The following is a 19,644-nucleotide window of genomic DNA, read 5'->3' on the forward strand; positions in this document are numbered from 1 at the left end:
AGGGCCTGCCTATTCAATTGCCTTATATTTATCGATATGCATGCACTTCATATGCCTTCCACTAGATGTCAACAGGCAGTGGAAGGTGGAATGGGGTGTCTAGCTTGATCTGAGGTCGAACAAGAGCTTTTGGAGTGGCAGGCCAGGAATTTCCTTTGTCTACCAAGGCGCGCGAAGCACCTCGATATTGTCTTCTGGTAAGCGTTCGGTTTACACGGCGAATATCTCCGGCTCTGATTTTATTTGATACATGTGATAATAACATCGTAAAGTAGGTTTTTTCAACCGAGTTTTATCAGATTATTCAACGTTTTTTGGGACTTTGAGTTTTCCGTTCTTTGCGTCAAGAGAAAATGGGAACGTTATCAACATTGGCTTGCATTGTGGCGCGAATTCGACAGAAGAAAAGGACATTCTAAAACCAAACAACGATTTATTCTGGACCAAGGACTCCTTGTACAAGATTCTGATGGAAGCTCAGCAAAAGTAAGAACAATGTATGATGTTATTTCGTATTTCTGTGGAAAATGTTGATTCCTATTCTCCGCCGTTTTGGCGAGCGTTGTCTCGCAATAACGCAAGCTGTTTGTTATGGTAAAGTTATTTTTAAAAATCTAACACGGCGGTTGCATTAAGAACCAGTGTATCTTTCATTTGCCATACAACAAGATTTTTATGTAAAGTTTATGATGAGTTCTTTGGTCAGATTAGGTGAGTGTCCAAAATAGCTCCGGACATTCTGGGGAAATGTTGCTACATATTCACAATGTATAACCACGGTTTGCAGCTCTAAATATGCACATTTTCGAACAAAACATAAATGTATTGTATAACCTGATGTTATAAGACTATCATCTGATGAAGTTGTTCAAGGTTAGTGATTCATTTTATATCTTTTGCTGGTTTTTGCGATAGCTACCTTTTGCGTTGAATAAATGTATTTGTGTGTTTGGCTATTGTGGTAAGCTAATATAATTCTATATTGTGTTTTCGCTGTAAAATACTTAAAAAATCGGAAATATTGGCTGGATTCACAAGATGTTTATCTTTCATTTGCTGTACACCATGTATTTTTCATAAATGTTTTATGATGAGTATTTATGTATTTCACGTTGCTCTCTGTAATTATTCTGTCTGCTTCGGTGCTATTTGTGATGGTAGCTGCAATGTAAAACTATGATTTATACCTCAATATGCACATTTTTCGAACAAAACATAAATGTATTGTATAACATGTTATAAGACTGTGATCTGATGAAGTTGTTTCTTGGTTAGTGACTAATTATATCTCTATTTGGTCAGTTTTGTGATAGCTACCTATGCGGTAGAAACATGGTGAAAATATGCGGTTGAGTCTTTGGCTATTGTTTATTTTTTATTTTTTATTTTTTTTATTTCACCTTTATTTAACCAGGTAGGCTAGTTGAGAACAAGTTCTCATTTGCAACTGCGACCTGGCCAAGATAAAGCATAGCAGTGTGAACAGACAACAAAACACAGTGTTACACATGGAGTAAACAATAAACAAGTCAATAACATGGTAGAAAAAAAGAGAATCTATATACAATGTGTGCAAAAGGCATGAGGTAGGCAATAAATCGAATAATTACAATTTAGCAGATTAACACTGGAGTGATAAATCATCAGATGATCATGTGCAAGAAGAGATACTGGTGTGCAAAAGAGCAGAAAAGTAAATAAATAAAAGCAGTATGGGGGTGAGGTAGGTATATTGGGTGGGTAGTTTACAGATGGACTATGTACAGCTGCAGAGATCGGTTAGCTGCTCGGATAGCAGATTTTTAAAGTTGTTGAGGGAGATAAAAGTCTCCAACTTCAGAGATTTTTGCAATTCGTTCCAGTCGCAGGCAGCAGAGAACTGGAAGGAAAGGCGTCCAAATGAGGTTTTGGCTTTAGGGATGATCAGTGAGATACACCTGCTGGAGCGCGTGCTACGGGTGGGTGTAGCCATCGTGACCAGTGAACTGAGATAAGGCGGCACTTTACCTAGCATAGCCTTGTAGATGACCTGGAGCCAGTGGGTCTGACGACGAACATGTAGCGAGGGCCAGCCGACTAGGGCATACAGGTCGCAGTGGTGGGTCGTATAAGGTGCTTTAGTAACAAAACGGATGGCACTGTGATAAACTGCATCCAGTTTGCTGAGTAGAGTATTGGAAGCTATTTTGTAGATGACATCGCCGAAGTCGAGGATCGGTAGGATAGTCAGTTTTACTAGGGTAAGTTTGGCGGCGTGAGTGAAGGAGGCTTCGTTCCGGAATAGAAAGCCGACTCTAGATTTGATTTTGGATTGGAGATGTTTGATATGAGTCTGGAAGGAGAGTTTGCAGTCTAGCCAGACACCTAGGTACTTATAGATGTCCACATATTCTAGGTCGGAACCGTCCAGGGTGGTGATGCTAGTCGGGCGTGCGGGTGCAGGCAGCGAACGGTTGAAAAGCATGCATTTGGTTTTACTAGCATTTAAGAGCAGTTGGAGGCCACGGAAGGAGTGTTGTATGGCATTGAAGCTCGTTTGGAGGTTAGATAGCACAGTGTCCAGGGAAGGGCCGGAAGTATACAGAATGGTGTCGTCTGCGTAGAGGTGGATCAGGGAATCGCCAGCAGCAAGAGCAACATCATTGATGTATACAGAGAAAAGAGTCGGCCTGAGAATTGAACCCTGTGGTACCCCCATAGAGACTGCCAGAGGACCAGACAACATGCCCTCCGATTTGACACACTGAACTCTGTCTGCAAAGTAGTTGGTGAACCAGGCAAGGCAGTCATTAGAATAACCGAGGCTATTGAGTCTGCCGATAAGAATATGGTGATTGACAGAGTCGAAAGCCTTGGCCAGGTCGATGAAGACGGCTGCACAGTAATGTCTTTTATCGATGGCGGTTATGATATCGTTTAGTACCTTGAGCGTGGCTGAGGTGCACCCGTGACCGGCTCGGAAACCGGATTGCACAGCGGAGAAGGTACGGTGGGATTCGAGATGGTCAGTGATCTGTTTGTTGACTTGGCTTTCGAAGACCTTAGCTAGGCAGGGCAGGATGGATATAGGTCTGTAACAGTTTGGGTCCAGGGTGTCTCCCCCTTTGAAGAGGGGGATGACAGCGGCAGCTTTCCAATCCTTGGGGATCTCAGATGATACGAAGGAGAGGTTGAACAGGCTGGTAATAGGGGGTGCGACAATGGCGGCGGACAGTTTCAGAAATAGGGGGTCCAGATTGTCAAGCCCAGCTGATTTGTATGGGTCCAGGTTTTCCAGCTCTTTCAGAACATCTGCTATCTGGATATGGGTAAAGGAGAAGCTGGGGACGCTTGGGCGAGTAGCAGCGGGCCGGGCGGGGCTGCTGGCCAAGGTTGGAGTCGCCAGGTGGAAGGCATGGCCAGCCATTGAGAAATGTTTGTTGAAGTTTTCGATTATCACGGACTTATCAGTGGTGACCGTGTTATCTAGCCTCAGTGCAGTGGGCAGCTGGGAGGAGGTGCTCTTGTTTTCCATGGACTTTACAGTATCCCAGAACTTTTTGGAGTTAGAGCTACAGGATGCAAATTTCTGCTTGAAAAAGCTGGCCTTTGCTTTCCTGACTGACTGCGTGTATTGGTTCCTGACTTCCCTGAACAGTTGCATATCGTGGGGGCTCTTCGATGCTATTGTAGTTCGCCACAGGATGTTTTTGTGCTGGTCGAGGGCAGTCAGGTCTGGAGTGAACCAAGGGCTATATCTGTTCTTGGTTCTGCATTTTTTAACGGAGCATGCTTGTCTAATATGGTGAGGAAGTAACTTTTAAAGAATGACCAGGCATCCTCAACTGACGGGATGAGGTCAATATCCTTCCAGGGTACCCGGGCCAGGTCGATTAGAAAGGCCTGCTCGCAGAAGTGTTTTAGGGAGCGTTTGACAGTGATGAGGGGTGGTCGTTTGACCGTGGACCCGTGGCGGATACAGGCAATGAGGCAGTGATCGCTGAGATCTTGATTGAAGACAGCAGAGGTGTATTTGGAGGGCAAGTTGGTCAGGATAATGTCTATTAGGGTGCCCATGTTTACGGATTTAGGGTTGTACCTGGTGGGTTCCTTGATGATTTGTGTGAGATTGAGGGCATCAAGCTTAGATTGTAGGACTGCCGGGGTGTTAAGCATATCCCAGTTTAGGTCACCTAACAGAACAAACTCTGAAGCTAGATGGGGAGCGATCAATTCACAGATGGTGTCCAGGGCACAGCTGGGAGCTGAGGGGGGTCGGTAGCAGGCGGCAACAGTGAGAGACTTATTTCTGGAGAGATTAATTTTTAAAATTAGAAGTTCGAACTGTTTGGGCATAGACTTGGAAAGTATGACAGAACTTTGCAGGCTATCTCTGCAGTAGATTGCAACTCCTCCCCCTTTGGCAGTTCTATCTTGACGGAAAGTGTTATAGTTGGGTATGGAAATCTCAGAGTTTTTGGTGGCCTTCCTAAGCCAGGATTCAGACACGGCAAGGACATCAGGGTTGGCAGAGTGTGCTAAAGCGGTGAGTAAGGCAAACTTAGGGAGGAGGCTTCTGATGTTGACATGCATGAGGCCAAGGCTTTTTCGATCACAGAAGTCAACAAATGAGGGTGACTGGGGACATGCAGGGCCTGGGTTTACCTCCACATCACCCGAGGAACAGAGGAGTAGTAGGATGAGGGTGCGGCTAAAGGCTATCAAAACTGGTCGCCTAGAGCGTTGGGGACAAGGAATAAAAGGAGCAGATTTATGGGCGTGGTAGAATAGATTCTAGGCATAATGTGCAGACCAGGGTATGGTGGGGCACGGGTACAGCGGAGGCAAGCCCAGGCACTGGGTGATGATAAGAGAGGTTGTATCTCTGGACATGTTGGTCTCAATGGGTGAGGTCACCGCATGTGTGGGGGGTGGGACAAAGGAGGTATCAGAGGTACGGAGAGTGGAACTACGGGGTCCATTGCAAACCAAAACAATGATAATTAGCCTGAACAACAGTATGCAAGGCATATTGATATTTGAGAGAGACATACAATAAGGCATAAAGTGATTGCAGGTCATGATTGGGAGAGCTAGCTAAAACAACAGGTGAGATAACAGCAGCTAGTCGGCTAACACAGCAACAGAAGGTAAAAATGGCGACGACTGGGCAGAGAGGGTCGGATTAACTACATACAGATCCTGAGTTAAGGCACAGAGCCGACAGATAAAACACAAATAAACAGAATGGAGTACCATGAATTAATGGACAGTCAAGCAGGCATCAGCTATGTAGCCAAGTGATCATAGTGTCCAGGGGGCAGCCGTAGATGGAGTAGTGAGGCCTCCACTAAGCTATCCCGCGGCGTTTAAAGTTAGTAGCCCGGGGGGGTGGTCTGCTCAGACGGAGGGGGTCTGCTCAGACGGAGGCCGGTTGAGGGCACCGGTTGAGGGCACGTCTGCAGACCAGACGTGGTCGTGTCGACAGAGAATCCAAGCCGGATAGCGATGGCGAAAGAGAGGTTGTGAATTGTAGAATTGTGTTTGCTAACTGGTGCTAGCTTCCTGGCTGCGCTAGCTGCAAGATAAGCTAGCAGTTAGCAGACCGGGGCAGGCAAGTTAGCCTTTGGGGGACGTCGCGATGGGGGGGAAGTCTGTTTTTGCCTCTTCGTGCGGTGACGTCGATAGACCAGTCGTGGAATTAGTAGGGTTCCAGGTAGCTCTAGGTAGCTAACAGGCCTAGTAGGTTAGCAGAAGGGCCTTCAGCGGGCGTCACGCCTGAGGGGCCTGATGGAGTCCTCGGGCAGATTATGTCGGTATTCCAATCGTAGAGGATCGGCGGGGTTCCGTGCTCCGTACCGGCAGTAAAGGGGTCCGGATATTGTAGCCCAGGAGTGGGCTTCAGTGGTAGCACAGGAGCCCTAGCCGGGCTAGCTTCAGGCTAATTGGTGCTTGCTCCGGGATGGAAACGCTAGCCAGGAGTGGTCACCCGGGATTGTGGTTAGCTAGTTGCGAAGATCCAGATGAAAATGTTCAGAGTTTGCGGTAGGAATCCGGGGATATGGAGAGAAATAGGTTCGTTACGCTCTGGTTTTAGTCACGTTGTTCGAACTAGCGAGAGCTTTCCGAGCTAAAGGCTAGCTGATGACCGCTAGCAATGGTTTGCTAACTGATAGCTGGTAGGCAGTTAGCTGGCTATCTTCAGTAGATGGATTCCAGATCAGAAGTAAATAGAAATACTTTAGAAAAAAGCAGATCCACGCCACATTGGGTGAGGCGGGTTGCAGGAGAGTTTTTAGAAGTTGAGGTTTAAGAAAGTATTTTTAAAAGATATGCGAAGAAAAAGATGTAAAAAGATATATACAAGGAACACGGGACACGACAGGACAAAGACGTCTACACTGCTACGCCATCTTGGAAACAATTGTGGTTAGCTAATAGAAATACATATTGTGTTTTCACTGTAAAACATTTTAAAAATTGGAAATGATGGCTGGATTCACAAGATGTTTATCTTTCATTTGCTGTATTGGACTTGTGATTTCATGAAAATTATATTATATGATATCCCTGTCCCGTTAGGCTAGGCTATGCTAGTCAGCTTTTTTGATGAGGAGGATCCCGGATCCGGGAGAGAGAAGTGGTAGAGGTTTTAAGCAAAGGTTTTTTTCTGGCCACTTTCCGTAAATCCCAGCTCTGGAGTCTACTGCTTAAAGTGGTCCTATGGACAGATACTCTAATCTCTGCTGTGGAGCTTTGCAGATCTTTGTTGCCTTTCTGAATAATGCTCTCCTTGCCTGGTCCATGAGTTTTGGTAGGTGGCCCTCTCTTGGCAATTTTGTTGTGGTGTCATATTCTTTCCATTTTTTAATAACGGATTTAATGGTGCTCCGTGGGATGTTCAAAGTTTCAGATATATTTTTTAACCCAACCCTGATCTGTACCTCTCCACAACGTTGTCCCTGATCTGTACCTCTCCACAACGTTGTCCCTGATCTGTACCTCTCCACAACGTTGTCCCTGATCTGTACCTCTCCACAACGTTGTCCCTGATCTGTACCTCTCCACAACGTTGTCCCTGATCTGTACCTCTCCACAACGTTGTCCCTGATCTGTACTTCTCCACAACGTTGTCCCTGATCTGTACCTCTCCACAACGTTGTCCCTGATCTGTACTTCTCCACAACGTTGTCCCTGATCTGTACCTCTCCACAACGTTGTCCCTGATCTGTACTTCTCCACAACGTTGTCCCTGATCTGTACCTCTCCACAACGTTGTCCCTGATCTGTACTTCTCCACAACGTTGTCCCTGATCTGTACCTCTCCACAACGTTGTCCCTGATCTGTACCTCTCCACAACGTTGTCCCTGATCTGTACCTCTCCACAACGTTGTCCCTGATCTGTACCTCTCCACAACGTTGTCCCTGATCTGTACCTCTCCACAACGTTGTCCCTGATCTGTACCTCTCCACAACGTTGTCCCTGATCTGTACCTCTCCACAACGTTGTCCCTGATCTGTACCTCTCCACAACGTTGTCCCTGATCTGTACCTCTCCACAACGTTGTCCCTGATCTGTACCTCTCCACAACGTTGTCCCTGATCTGTACCTCTCCACAACGTTGTCCCTGATCTGTACCTCTCCACAACGTTGTCCCTGATCTGTACCTCTCCACAACGTTGTCCCTGATCTGTACCTCTCCACAACGTTGTCCCTGATCTGTACTTCTCCACAACGTTGTACCTGATCTGTACCTCTCCACAACGTTGTCCCTGATCTGTACTTCTCCACAACGTTGTCCCTGATCTGTACCTCTCCACAACGTTGTCCCTGATCTGTACCTCTCCACAACGTTGTCCCTGATCTGTACCTCTCCACAACGTTGTCCCTGATCTGTACCTCTCCACAACGTTGTCCCTGATCTGTACTTCTCCACAACGTTGTCCCTGATCTGTACCTCTCCACAACGTTGTCCCTGATCTGTACCTCTCCACAACGTTGTCCCTGATCTGTACTTCTCCACAACGTTGTCCCTGATCTGTACCTCTCCACAACGTTGTCCCTGATCTGTACCTCTCCACAACGTTGTCCCTGATCTGTACCTCTCCACAACGTTGTCCCTGATCTGTACCTCTCCACAACGTTGTCCCTGATCTGTACCTCTCCACAACGTTGTCCCTGATCTGTACCTCTCCACAACGTTGTCCCTGATCTGTACCTCTCCACAACGTTGTCCCTGATCTGTACCTCTCCACAACGTTGTCCCTGATCTGTACCTCTCCACAACGTTGTCCCTGATCTGTACTTCTCCACAACGTTGTACCTGATCTGTACCTCTCCACAACGTTGTCCCTGATCTGTACTTCTCCACAACGTTGTCCCTGATCTGTACTTCTCCACAACGTTGTCCCTGATCTGTACTTCTCCACAACGTTGTCCCTGATCTGTACCTCTCCACAACGTTGTCCCTGATCTGTACCTCTCCACAACGTTGTCCCTGATCTGTACCTCTCCACAACGTTGTCCCTGATCTGTACCTCTCCACAACGTTGTCCCTGATCTGTACCTCTCCACAACGTTCTCCCTGATCTGTACCTCTCCACAACGTTGTCCCTGATCTGTACCTCTCCACAACGTTGTCCCTGATCTGTACCTCTCCACAACGTTGTCCCTGATCTGTACCTCTCCACAACGTTGTCCCTGATCTGTACCTCTCCACAACGTTGTCCCTGATCTGTACCTCTCCACAACGTTGTCCCTGATCTGTACCTCTCCACAACGTTGTCCCTGATCTGTACCTCTCCACAACGTTGTCCCTGATCTGTTTGGAGAGCCCCTTGGTCTTCATATTTCTGCTTGCTTGTTGCAGACTCTGGTGCCTTTCAGAACAGGTGTATATATATATATTGAGATCATGTGACACTTAGATTGCACACAGGTAGAATTTATTTAATGAATTATGTGACTTCTGAAGGTAATTGGTTGCACCAGATCTTATTTAGGGGCTTCATAGCAAAGGGGGTGAACACATATGCATGCGCCACTTCTCCGTTTTCTTTTTTTTTTTTTTGAATTTTTTGAATCAAGTTATTTTTTCACTTCACCAATTTGGACTATTTTGTGTATGTCCATTACATGAAATCAAAATCAAAATCTATTTATAGGAATAGATTTTAGGAAAAAATAGGAAAAATGCCAAGGGGGATGAATACTTTTGCAAGGCACTGTAAATCAACAACAATTGCTTGAACAGAAGAAAATACGCCTTCTGGAGTGGCCCAGTCAGTCCTGACCTCAACCCGATTGAGATGCTGTGGCATGACCTCAAGAGAGCGGTTCACACCAGACATCCCAAGAATATTGTGGAACTGAAACAGTTTTTTAAAGAGGAATGGTTCAAAATGCCTCCTGACCATTGTGCAGGTCTGATCCGCAACTACGGAAAACGTTTGGTTGAGGTTATTGCTGCAAAAGGAGGGTCAATCTGTTATTAAATCCAAGGGTTCACATACTTTTTCCAACCTGCACTGTGAATGCTTACACAGTGTGTTCAATAAAGACATGAACAATTATAATTATTTGTGTGTTATTAGTTTAAGCAGACTGTTTGTCTATTGTTGTGACTTAGATTAAGATCAGATACAATTTATGCAGAAATCCAGGTAATTCTAAAGGGCTCACATACTTTGCCAGCTACAGTGGGAAGAAAAAGTAACTGCTGTTTAAATTAACAGAAAAAAAAGTGTTTATTCGCAGTGCTGAGCTAGTATTGTAACTGACATGTAACGTTAGGTAATGTTTCATCCCCTCTTGACTGAGGTGAATGAATAAGCTATGCTAGTGAGTAGGTACCACAGCCAGGTCAGTTCTAGCAATCTGTCAGATAGCGCTATGAGGTTGCTATTATTACTATCTAACAGCAGTTGCTTGTATGGAAATGTGTTGTAGACTTTGTTTTGTCCTGTTTCAGAAGTTTTTGCCAGTTGACGTACTGTTAGAGAGAGCTGGCCAAAGGTTGGCTTACATTATCTATTTTTTTTGCCTCAATCAAACTAGACCTGACTTAAACGATGAAACCATCGGCCAAATGATTGATATTCTGATGTTTTTTCAGTGCAACGTCAATTGTATTAGTCAGTATGTCAATGTAATGTTATTGATCTGTCAGTTTCCCTAGCTAATTATCTACTTTTCACACTGACACAGTAATAAACAGCTCTAATGTTCCTCGGCTTCACTGTCACAGTGCACATTAGAAATCTTTTCTGGGACGATTTCTTCATCCCGCTTAGGGCTGTTGAGGTGACCATATTACCGTCATGAAGGCAGTCAAATTCCATGTGACCCTTTAGTCACAGTAATTCGGCTTCTCCAATCTCTGATGCTGCTGATGGTCATGAGTAGCATACCAAACTTGCTAACTGCCTGCTACTCAGCACTCTATTGTCCCTCTAATCACTCTGACATCAATGCAAATATAATCGAAAATCTAATCAAACAAGTCATGAGAGCCCAAGATCTCATGTTGCGCAACATTTGTATAGGCTATGCAATTGCACAAGAAAACAGCGTGCTGGCCTCTTCAAACAAGAGGATCCCATCAGCTTTCCATAGGCTAGGCCTATGTAACGTTGTACGCTGATAGTGGGGAAGCATGTTCAGGGAATGAATACATTTAAGAAACAGGAACAGTGCACCAACATGACAGAGAAACAGCAACAATGACGCCTGGGGAAGAAACCAAAGGGAGTGACATATAAAGGGCAGGTAATCAAGGAGGTGATGGAGTACAGGTGAGTGTCATTATGTGCAGATGCACATTACAATGGTAACTGGTGTGCGCCTGGTGACCTAGAGGCCGGAGAGGGAGCACACGGGACCGCCTACTATATTTATTTCTCAACTTTACTAATATTAAGCACATTGTTTATCTTTACAACAGGAGTATAGCCTATCTGGCTGGCATGAAAATGAACCACAGGAAAAGGGTCCTCCATTCACTATTTAAGTGCATATACTGTATGACATGTGTTTTTACCTGATGCCCCTGTTTTGAGATAGGTGCATGATAATCGAGCCTCCCGGGTGGCGCAGTGGTCTAGGGCACTGCATCGCAGTGCTTGCTGCGCCACCAGAGTCTCTGGGTTCGCGCCCAGGCTCTGTTGCAGCCGGCCGCAACCGGGAGGTCCGTGGGGCGACGCACAATTGGCATAGCGTCGTCCGGGTTAGGGAGGATTTGGCCGGTAGGGATATCCTTGTCTCAATACGTAAAATGTAATAAAATGTATGCACTCTACTGTAAGTCGCTGGATAAGAGCGTCTGCTAAATGACTAAAATGTAAATGTAAATAATGGTCCATTCTAATTCAAAACAAATGTCACACATATCATTAGTATATGTAAAGACAAGATTAAATCAAGAATAGTCTGATGGGTGACAATATTAGCCAATTATATATTATCACTTTGTCACGCCCTAACCATAGAGAGCCCTCTGTGTTCTTTATGGTGTATAGGTCAGAGCGTGACTAGGGCGGTTTCTAGCGTTTCTATTTCTATGTTGGTGTGAGTATGGTTCCCAATTAGAGGCAGCTGATTATCATTGTCTCTAATTGGGGATCATACTTAAGTTGCCCATTGTGTTCCCACCTGTGTTGTGGGATATTATTTTCAGTTAGTGTCTAAGTGCGCTCTGTACTGGACGTTCCTTTATTCTTTGTTGTTTTTGTTAAGTTTCATTTTGAAATAAAGTATGTGGAACTATACGCACGCTGCGCCTTGGTCCGCTCCTTTCGACGAACGTGACAGAATATCCCACCAAACAAGGACCAAGCAGCGTGCCAGGGAGGAGAAAGTGAGTTGGACATGGGAGGAGATTATGGGCGGACACGAGACCCTTCCTTGGCAGGAGTCGCAAAGGAGTATAGGGAAACAGCGACGACGCCGGGATCCGCGGCCACAGAAACCTCAAGATTTTTTATTTTTTTTGGGGGGGGGGGGGGTGGCAGGCATAAGGGGCAGTCGGCTGAGCAGAGGTGTGAGCCAGAGACCGTCTGGCAGACGATGGAGGTGTTTAATGAGGAATACCGGAGAGAGGTGTTGGCGAGGAAAATGCTGCAGCGTAGGCGTGCTGAAGAGCGTGTTGGGGGGGGGCACAAGGAGCTGTCTGTTGAGCCATGGAGAGAGCCAGAGACCGTCGGGGAGGTGATGGAGCTGTTGCAGGAGAGTGAACGGAGAGAGATGTTAGTTAGGTGTATTCTGAACGGCACTCGCCCTGAAGAGCGTGTCACCAGTCCGGTGCAACCTGTGATGGCTCCACGCACCAGGCCTCCAGTGCGCCGGTTCCCCGCACTCGCCCTGAAGAGCGTGTCACCAGTCCAGTGCCGGCTCCACGCACCAGGCCTCCAGTGCGCCTCCCCAGCCCGGTACGTCCTGTGCCTGCTCCCCGCACTCGTCCACCAGTGTGTGTGTTCAGCCCGGAACCTCCGGCGACGGTCTATGGCCCGGAGCCTCCGGCGACGGTCGACGGCCCGGAGTTTCCTCCCGCTCCATGGTCGGAGCCTTCCTCTGCGCCGGTGTCCAGTCCGGGCACGGCGTCCAGTCCCGCTCCATGGCCGGACCCTTCCTCTGTGCCGGTGCCCAGTCCAGGGACGACGTCCAGTCCCGCTCCATGGCCGGACCCTTCCTCTGTGCCGGTGCCCAGTCCAGGGACGACGTCCAGTCCCGCTCCATGGCCGGAGCCTTCCTCTGTGCCGGTGCCCAGTCCAGGGACGACGTCCAGTCCCGCTCCATGGCCGGAGCCTTCCTCTGTGCCGGTGCCCAGTCCAGGGACGACGTCCAGTCCCGCTCCATGGCCGGAGCCTTCCTCTTCTCCAGTGCTCAGTCCAGGCACGGTGTCCAGTCCTGATCCATGGCTGGAGCCTTCCTCTGCTCCGGAGCTCAGTCCGGGCACGGCGTTCAGCCCAGCTTCAGTGCCAGATCCGCGGTCTGAGCGGGGGCTTCGTCCCGCACCGGAGCCATCATCGACGCTAGTTGCTCACCCTAACCCTCCCCATCTAGGGGGGGGGGGGTACTGTTAAGCCCTGACCATAGAGAGCCCTCGGGGTGTTTTAGGTCAGGGTGTGACTAGGGGGTGTTCTAGTCTTTAATTTCTATGTTGATGTGAGTATGGTCCCCAATTAGAGGCAGCTGATTACCGTTGTCTCTAATTGGGAATTAATGTTTAAGTGGCTACTGAACTGGAAGCAGCAAGAATGATGACAGCTACACTTGCTAACGTTTCGCATAGTCCTATAGGATATAGCCTACATTTTAGGAGGAACATTTGCAGGCAGAGACAAATAAATGTGTAATCCATAGTTATTGAAAATTTAAAAGGTGCAATGCTCGTTCACCATAGAAGCCTAACATGGAACCCAAACCGGCTGCACGCGTGCGCCATCGTGCACCATCGTGCACCATCGTGCACCATCGTGCACCATCGTGCGCCATCGTGCGCCATCGTGCATATATTAATTTTGTCCCCCTACACCAAACGCAATCACGACACACAGGTTAAAATATCAAAACAAACTTTGAACCAATGACATTAATTTGGGGACAGGTCAAAAAGCAATACACATTTATGGCAATTTAGCTAGTTAGTTTGCACTTGCTAGCTAATTTGTCCTATTTAGCTAGCTTGCTGTTGCTAGCTAATTTGTCCTGGGATATAAACATTTAGTTGTTATTTTACCTGAAATGCAAAAACTTTCATAGTATTACTACACCGACCGGCAACACAGTTTGTCTTTCAATCACCCACGTGGGTATATCCAATGAGGAGATGGCACGTGGGTACCTGCTTCTATAAACCAATGAGGAGATGGGAGAGGCAGGACTTGCAGCGCGATCTGCGTCAGAAATAGAAAGGACTTCTATTTTAGCCATTGGCAACGCAAACGCTCGCGAGCAGTGTGGGTGCAATAATTGAATAATATAAATTTCTAAATGTATCGCGCATGCGACCCGAGCGGTGTGGTCAGCCTGTAACGTATGTGTTCACCATAGTATCCTAACCTTTGTGGTCACCATAGTAACCTAATCTATGTGGTCACCATAGAAGCCTAATGTATGTGGTCACCATAGTAACCTAATCTATGTGGTCACCATAGAAGCCTAACGTATGTGGTCACCATAGTAACCTAATCTATGTGGTCACCATAGTATCCTAACCTTTGTGGTCACCATAGTAACCTAATCTATGTGGTCACCATAGAAGCCTAATGTATGTGGTCACCATAGTAACCTAATCTATGTGGTCACCATAGAAGCCTAATGTATGTGGTCACCATAGTAACCTAATGTATGTGGTCACCATAGAAGCCTAACGTATGTGGTCACCATAGTAACCTAATCTATGTGGTCACCATAGAAGCCTAACGTATGTGGTCACCATAGTAACCTAATCTATGTGGTCACCATAGAAGCCTAACGTATGTGGTCACCATAGTAACCTAATCTATGTGGTCACCATAGTAACCTAATTTATGTGGTCACCATAGAAGCCTAACGTATGTGGTCACCATAGTAACCTAATCTATGTGGTCACCATAGAAGCCTAACGTATGTGGTCACCATAGTAACCTAATCTATGTGGTCACCATAGAAGCCTAACGTATGTGGTCACCATAGTAACCTAATCTATGTGGTCACCATAGTAACCTAATCTATGTGGTCACCATAGTAACCTAATTTATGTGGTCACCATAGAAGCCTAACGTATGTGGTCACCATAGTAACCTAATCTATGTGGTCACCATAGAAGCCTAACGTATGTGGTCACCATAGTAACCTAATCTATGTGGTCACCATAGAAGCCTAACGTATGTGGTCACCATAGTAACCTAATCTATGTGGTCACCATAGAAGCCTAACGTATGTGGTCACCATAGTAACCTAATCTATGTGGTCACCATAGAAGCCTAACGTATGTAGTCACCATAGTAACCTAATCTATGTGGTCACCATAGTAACCTAATCTATGTGGTCACCATAGTAACCTAATCTATGTGGTCACCATAGTAACCTAATCTATGTGGTCACCATAGTAACCTAATCTATGTGGTCACCATAGAAGCCTAACGTATGTGGTCACCATAGTAACCTAATCTATGTGGTCACCATAGAAGCCTAACGTATGTGGTCACCATAGTAACCTAATCTATGTGGTCACCATAGTAACCTAATCTATGTGGTCACCATAGTAACCTAATTTATGTGGTCACCATAGAAGCCTAACGTATGTGGTCACCATAGTAACCTAATCTATGTGGTCACCATAGAAGCCTAACGTATGTGGTCACCATAGTAACCTAATCTATGCGGTCACCATAGTAACCTAATCTATGTGGTCACCATAGAAGCCTAACGTATGTGGTCACCATAGTAACCTAATCTATGTGGTCACCATAGAAGCCTAATGTATGTGGTCACCATAGTAACCTAATCTATGTGGTCACCATAGAAGCCTAACGTATGTGGTCACCATAGTAACCTAATCTATGTGGTCACCATAGAAGCCTAATGTATGTGGTCACCATAGTAACCTAATCTATGTGGTCACCATAGAAGCCTAACGTATGTGCGCGTTGTGCATTTTACATGTTTTGATTGCACTTCCACTCACGTTAGTTGAGCGCCCTCCATTTTTCTTTTCATTATCAATATTTATTTACAGACACTGTAGTAAACTACAGTCTAAACATATTCAAGTTAACTGCCACGTGATTCTCTGCCCATGTATTTCATTGAGACCACGCATACTAGGCACACATGAAACCTCTCTCCCATCTAGCAGAGGTAGGCTATTGAAGTTAAAGCAGTGAATTCTGACTGTGTGAATAATGTGAGAAATATGTGCTTTTAATACAATAGGTAGGCTAACAGCATACAAATCAGAAAGAGGACCGTTTCTAAATACTTGGTCTGTCTGACTGCCCGCTCCGCCTGCACCACAGTGGAGTCAGTACACAACAATATGTTCATCATGTCTTAGCAGCATCAGATGCTGACAGGGGTCCTAGAAGGGTCAGACAGCCAGGAAAGACCAGTCTATGGAGCTGATGTGAATTTTGTAGTATATTCAGTGAATGACACAAAGTTCAATCTGGAATTGATGGGTAGACCTACAGTAGCTACGGTAGAGCAGATTAAAGCTACAGTCTGGGATCTGGGAAAAATGGTCAGTTCTATTATTGAACCATTGATTCTATTCTTGGATAATATAATGAATTAATGAATTCTCTATAAAACCTTTCTAGCCTAATTTGTTGTTCATATAGTGGCAATCCTTTTGTTGTTATCCGCAATACTGATGACAGAGCAGGAAGAGATTAGTCTAGGTGTGACCAGCAATCATCAACCTGCAATCATCAAATCAAGCTTTATTTATACATTTCAGACATGGAATGCAACGCAATGTACTTCACAGGAAAAGACGAATATAAAACAATGAAAATAAAAACTGAAATATTTACTACATAACAAACATTAGAGGACATTAAACTTAAGAATAACAATAAAAACGGAATGACTAAAAAGCACCCCAAGGAAAATCAAAGCTAAAAAGGTGTGTTTTAAGATCTCTTTTAAAAATGTCCGTACTTTTGACCCACCTCAGGTTCTCTGGCAGGCTATTCCAGAGGCTGGGGACATAATAACTAAAGGCTGCCTCTCCATGCCTCTTGGTCATAGGCCTTGGGATAGTTAAAAGGCCAGTGCCAGAGGACCTGAGGGACCTACTGGGTACATAACTTAAAAGCACGTCTGATATGTATTGGGGTGCACAATTGTGGATTGATTTAAAAACCAACAGAAGAATCTTAAAATGAATTCTAAAACTCACAGGCAGCCAGTGCAGAGACCTTAAAACCTGGTGTAATATGTGCTCTTCGTCTGGTCTTGCTCAGTACCCGTGCTGCAGCATTCTGTATGTTATGCAGTTGACCAATGGCTTTCTTGGGTAGACCAGACAAGAGAGCATTACAGTAGTCAAGCATGCTTGTCTCTGTATCAGCCTGAGAGAGAAACGGCCACACCCTTGCAATGTTCCTCAGGTGGTAAAAAGCTATTTTGGCTATTGATTAACCATAACCCAACAATAAGTACCTCGGTCTTGTCTTGAAGAAGCAGGTGGAAAAAGTGTGCAATCCAAATATTTAAATCACTAATACAGTCTACTCATTTATCTGTAGAGCTCAAATTCTCTGGTGACACAGAAATGCTGAGTTGTATATCGTCTGTGTAGCAGTGAAAATCAATACTGTGGTTTCTGATAACGCTGCCCAGGGGTAACCATCACTAGCCGGACACCGCCCTGCACCTTAGAGGCTGCCCTGCACCTTAGAGGCTGCTGCCCTATAAACACAGACGTGAATCACTGGCCACTTTAATAATGTTTAGATAGTGCTTTACTCATCTCATATGTACACTACAGTTCAAAAGTTTGGGGTCACTTAGAAATGTCCTTGTTTTTTAAAGAAAAGGTACCTTTTTTGTCCATTAAAATAACATAAAATTGATCAGAAATACAGTGTAGACATTGTTAATGTTGTAAATGACTATTGTAGCTGGAAACGTCTGATTCTTAATGGAATATCTACATAGGCGTACAGGGGCCCATTATCAGCAACCATCACTCCTGTGTTCCAATGGTACGTTGTGTTAGCTAATCCAAGTTTATCATTTTAAAGGCTAATTCATCATTAGAAAACCTTTTTGCAGGTATGTTAGCACAGCTGACAACTGTTGTCCTGATTTAAACAAGCAATAAAACGGGCCTTCTTTAGACTAGTTGAGTATCTGGAGCATCAGCTTTTGTGGGTTCGATTACAGGCTCAAAATGGCCAGAAACAAACAACTTTCTTCTGAAACTCGTCAGTCTATTCTTGTTCTGAGAATGAAGGCTGTTCCATGGAATATATATGTATGATTTTACTAGATGTGTCCAAAGCTCTCCTGACTGCAGTAAGAGAAGTACTGAAATGAATATTAGTGAGTCTTGAAATATTAGTAATTTATATAGTATTAGAAAACACTGTGTGAGTCTATGTCTTTTTCTCACAGAGGGAGTTGCTTGCTTTAGCAGAACCAACAGTGGAGTCGACCATGGGGATGCAAGAGGACTTAGCAGTGACTAGGACAGTGAACTTATCGACAGTCGTCAACAGAACCTTCCTGGACTCGGACTTCCGTTACACCCTCTTCCCAGTGTTTTACGGTGTTGTGGTCGTCCTTGGTCTGATAGCCAACAGTTACGTGCTGTTCGTGCTGCAGCACATGCACGACACCAAGGCCATGAATGAGATCCGCATCTACATGGCCAACCTGACTTGTGCCGACCTCCTCTTCGTGTGCGCCCTCCCCGACTGGATTGGCTACTACCACCACCGCGGTGACTGGCGCTACGGCGACTTCCTGTGCCGCGTCAAAAGGTGTGTTCTTCTTCTTCATCAACACCTACTGCTCCATCCTCTTCCTCGCCGCCATCAGCGTCAACCGTTACTGGGCCATCACGCGCCCGTTGTATGTCGCCTCGTCCGACTGTTGGCGCCGCGGGGTGGCCATCACGGCGGTCATCTGGGTGCTCACTCTGTCCATGTCCGTGCCGTACCTCTTGGAGAAGGGCATCTAGGTGGACTACGGCAACATGTCGCGCTGCTTTGAGGGCTATCACAACAAGACTGACGACGAGAAGCGGACTGTGGCCACCACCCACCTCATCATCGTGGGGTGCTTCGTCTTGGTTTTCTTCCTCCAGGGCCCCTGGACTCTGGCTGTACTGGAGATCAAGGAGGGCTGGGGCAGAATGGACTGGGGCCAGCGTACCAGGCAGTGGCTTAACGATGCCCACCAGGTCACCTTGATGCTGATGGGGCTCAACTGCCTCCTGGACCCTGTAGTGTACTGCTTCGCCACCAGGAAGTTCCGCCTCTACATCAAGGACCATCTGAAAAAGGTGGGGAGGGGGAAACTCGGAAACAGCCATCACACACATTTCTAGGGTGGAGTGCAAGAATGTGAGCCAGCGGCTCCATAGCGAACAGAAGCAGCTCAAGGTTTAAATCTCTAGATGACATTGTATTGTAGACATTGTGTCTAATGCTAATGCTGACTGTTGTGTGACCAAATCCTCAGGATGCTTAATTCCATCACACCCACACCTAACAATGCACACAGTGCAGAACATGCACTCTGCTATGTAGCCTCATGTTCATTCAGACACATTCACATGAACACATGCCCCACCCAGAGTATGGTTCCCCTCTAGATGTCTTCCCTGTAGGGATTTGTTCTGGCCACTGTGCCAGCTATAATCAGTGCTTTAAAGAATCTTTGGACCATTGATTCTTTGTTTTCACATTTCAGTTGTACTGTACATTGTATCTCACAATGTATCTTAGTTTGTTCTTGTGACAGACTTGCGACCGTCAATTTCATCACATCTGTTTCTTCCTGTTCTTCTAGTGTAATCAGAGGAGTGTAATCAGAGGAGAAAAGCAGATGTTTTATTGGGAACAGCAGCTTCTATAAATGATTGCACAATAGCTCTACAAACTCAGTCCCAAGCCACTAGACTAGATGCTTAGATAAAATGGATATCAAATTACATTTGTCAATAGGT

General features: G+C 45.8%; 1 pseudogene; it reads left to right on the forward strand.

Annotated features, from left to right (window-relative positions):
• Positions 1-17,988: 17,988 nt before the first annotated feature.
• Positions 17,989-19,084, forward strand: LOC129812139 (platelet-activating factor receptor-like; annotated as a pseudogene).
• The last annotated feature ends 560 nt before the right edge of the window (positions 19,085-19,644 follow it).

The sequence above is a fragment of the Salvelinus fontinalis genome, chromosome 15, assembly GCF_029448725.1.
Source record: "Salvelinus fontinalis isolate EN_2023a chromosome 15, ASM2944872v1, whole genome shotgun sequence".
Taxonomy (NCBI): Eukaryota; Metazoa; Chordata; class Actinopteri; order Salmoniformes; family Salmonidae; genus Salvelinus; species Salvelinus fontinalis.